Source organism: Oratosquilla oratoria, unplaced genomic scaffold, assembly GCF_046742065.1.
Source record: "Oratosquilla oratoria isolate Oo_2021 unplaced genomic scaffold, ASM4674206v1 SCAFFOLD75, whole genome shotgun sequence".
NCBI lineage: Eukaryota > Metazoa > Arthropoda > Malacostraca > Stomatopoda > Squillidae > Oratosquilla > Oratosquilla oratoria.
In genome coordinates this window covers 345,845-350,000 of record NW_027467739.1, presented here as the reverse complement: position 1 = coordinate 350,000, position 4,156 = coordinate 345,845, and positions in this window count along the sequence as shown.

Sequence of the window (4,156 nt, the reverse complement as noted above, 5' to 3'; positions counted from 1 at the left end):
GGGAGAATATAAATCTAGAGAGATCGAGTGGGAGGAGAAAGCCCCCCTGTGAAAGATATAGAAGTATCAAGGAATTAGATAATGAATCACTTGAATAATCTCCATGTCAGAAAATTGCATGGACCAGATGAAATGGCAAACTGAATTTTGACAAAATACAGGAATGAACTAACAGACAAAATACATAGTCTAATAAGCAGTTCATGGAAAGAAGGAAAAGTTCCAGAAAATTGGAAAAGAGCAAATACAGTACCAATATATAAATGGGGGAAACAAGAAAGACCCTACTAACTATAGACCGGTCTCTCTTACAAGTACGATAGCTAAAATTTGTGAAAGAATAATCAAAATTAGATGGGTAAGGCACTTGGAAAAAACATCGTTCTAAATCCAAGGCAATTTGGGTTTAGACAAGGACAATCATGCGTCACAAGCTTAATGTGTTTCTATTCAAGGCTAATAGATGTAATACAAGAAAGAGATTGATGGACTGATTATGCATTTCTAGACTTGAAAAAATCTTTTGATAAGGTGTCACATAAGAAGTTGCTAAAGAAATTAGAAACTGCTGGAGGAATACAGAGCAAACTGCTGAAGTGAATGGAAGACTTCTTGCATGAAAGAAAAATGAGAGTGGTGATAAGAGACAAACACTCTAATTGGGATGAAGTGATAAGTGGAGTTCCACAAGGGACAGTTCTGGCCCTAATAATGTTTGCTACAGATATCAATGATATGGATAAAGGAATTGAATGTTATGTGAGCTTCTTTGCGAATGATGCAAAATTGTTGAAAAAAGTGAACACTGAAAAAGATTGTGATTCGTTACAGAGTGATCTCAATAAAGTATGGGGATGGAGTAGGAAGTAGGAGATGGAATTCCATATTAAGAAGTATAGTCTGATGGAATTTGAAAAAAAAAAAAATTCGTGGGATCATATAAATTGGGAGAAGAATTTAAAAAAAGTAGAAAATTATATATATATATATATATATATATATATATATATACATATATTTACATATATATATATATATTTACATATGTATATATATATACATATTTTCATATATATTTTTATATATATATATATATATATATATTATATATATATATATATATATATATATATATATATATATATATATATATATATATATGATGGCATAATATAAAGATACATTAAGAAACTGACATAACTTTCAGTTACCCTGAAAGACGAATGATCACACATCTTCATTAACACTGCAACATGATAAAATGCACAAACACAATATTCTCTTTTTACAGGCAGTTGGACTGTACATACGCACGAAGATAACACGTGCAAACATTCCTTCAGTTAGAAAAAACAAAGTTCAAAGGGCATACATATAAATGGGTAGAAATGTCATGTAGACATAAACATGAAGAAAAATATAATAAAACACTGGGTGATTTACGACCTGGTAGAAAGCCAAGCAAAATTATATACAATATACCTACATACACCAAGAAACATTATATACAATATACCTACATACACCAAGAAACATTATTTTCTCAACACAAATATGTCAACAGCTCCGATGACCAGAGGGTTACCTGTACTCAATGGAATTGCCTGCCTACAACAAAAGTAAAGGGCAAAGTCATCAATAGAAATTTTATGGAGTACAATGTTTCTCTTCAACTGAATAACGTCGTCACACAGAAACCAGAATAAAGGTATAAGACGTCACTTTAATTAAAAGTACTAAATATACAGAAATTAAAAAGTGTAAATCCAAAGGGCACATTTGTATATATATATATATATATATATATATATATATATATATATATATATATATATATATATATATATATATATATATATTCACGTTACTAAAACTGTATTAATACATTCTGCTTTTTATGTGATTATCAAATACACCTGGACAATGAACTTTGCATAATGACTTTATGAAAATATTTACACCACCATGGCTTAGATTTTGTCGAAAGCCAAGATGGAGTAAGTCCAGGGGATCAGACAGCCTTCAGGTCACATCTTATTGACTGTTCACACCCTCTTGCCGAGGTTTAAGTCTGACTAGCCACCACTCAACTAAACTACCGTATGTACAATTAAACGGCTTTACTCAATCTCCGACTCCAGCGAACTTCCAACCAGGTTGGCTGTTTAAACTTTGCATGTGTTTGTGTACATCACTTTGAGTTTGTGCAGGTGTATGTCTGTATTGTGTGTGTAAGCTCGTGCGTGAGCCCGTATATTTCCCAAATTGTAGAATACAGTAAAGGATCAACAAGTGTGTGTGTGTGTGTGTGTGTGTGTGTGTGTGTGTGTGTGTGTGTGTGTGTGTGTGTGTGTGTGTGTGTTTGTTTGTTTGTGTGCATGTGTGCGTGCGTGCTTGCATGGCTGTGTATGTGTGTGTTTGTTTGTGTGCATGCGTGCGTGCGTGCTTGCATGGCTGTGTGTGTGTGTGTGTGTGTGTGTGTGTGTGTGTGTGTGTGTGTGTGTGTGTGTGTGTGTGTGTGTGTGTGTGTGTGTGTGTGTGTGCGTGTGTGTGTGTGTGTGTGTGTGTGTGTGTGTGAGTGTGTGTGTGTGTGTGTGTGTGTGTGTGTGTGTGTGTGTGTTTGTGTGTGTGTGTGTGTGTGTGTGTGTGTGTGTGTGTGTGTGTGTGTGTGTGTGCGTGTGTGTGTGTGTGTGTGTGTGTGTGTTTGTGTGTGTGTGTGTGTGTATGTGTGTGTGTGTGTGTGTGTGTGTGTGTTTAGCTATTTACCTAGTTGTATTTTACGGGAAGGGGAGCTACGCTCGTTGTGTCCCGCCTTTGTATCTCACAGTGACTAGTTTGCTCTTAAACTCATGAATGGTTTTTGCGCACACTATTTCATTGTCCAGTTTGTTCCAAGTGTCCACCACGCTATGTGGACAACTGTTTCTCTTCAGATCTCTTCTGTAGCTATGTTTTTTATTTTTCTTTCCAAGTCCTCTTGTGCTTCTCTTGTCCCAGTTTAACAACTCTCTATCGAGTATTTCTGTGCCCTTCATGATTCTGTAGATGGTCAGTAGGTCACCTCCCTCTCTTCTTTGGTCCAAAGTCGGTAACTCCAATTTAGCCAATCTCTCCTCATATGACAAGTTTGCAAGTGCAGGTGCCATTTTTGTTGCTGCTCTCTGGATTCTTTCTATTTTCTTTATATTATTTTTGTACTGGTGACCACAATGTCGCCGTATATTCTAGTCTAGGCCTTATCAGTGTGACCAATATATTTTTTAATAATTTCTTCGTCCAAATATGTAAACACCCCTTTTATTGACGTTAGTAAGTTGTAGGATTCTCCGACAATTTTGTTTATTTGTTTATCATAGGACAAGTCGTTTGAGATAATTACACCCAAATCTTTTTCGGATCTCTCCTTCTTTACCTCCTTGGTTCCAATTTTATATTGTCCTGATATTCTGTTTTTGCTTTTTTCAAAGTCCATTATGCTACACTTGCTGATATTGAAGTCTACTTCCCATTTCTGACTACAGTTCCATGCCTTATTCAGGTCTTCCTACAGTGATTCCCAATCCTTTTCAGTTTTCACTTTCCTTAACAGTTTGGCGTCGTCTGCAAAAAAGCTCATGTAACATTTCACATCGTCATCCATGCCATTCACATAATTAGCAAACATTATTGGAGCCAATACAGATCCTTGCGGTACTCCACTGATCACCTCTTTCCAACCTGAATATTTCTCTCTGAGCACTACTCTCATCTTTCTACCAATCAGGAAGTCCTCCATCCATTTTGATAGGTTTCCTTGTATCCCTCTTAAATGTTCCAGTTTTTTTTTTAATATTTTTTTGTATGGAACTTCGTTAAAAGCTTTTTGTTAGTCCAGGATGGCACAATCAGCCCATCCATTCCTTTCTCGCACTATGTCTATTAATCCTGAGTAAAAACATATTAAGTTTGTGGTACAAGATCTTCCTTGTCGGAACCCAAATTGTCTTGGGTTTGTTTCTTCCAGGTGTTTTACCCATCTATTCTTGATAATTTTCTCACAATTTTTGGCTATAGTGCTTGTTAGTGAGACTGGCCTATAGTTAGGTGGTCCTTTCTTGTTTCCTCCAATTTATTATGTTATGTATTCTGTCCGTTAGTTCATCTTTGCATTCTTTTA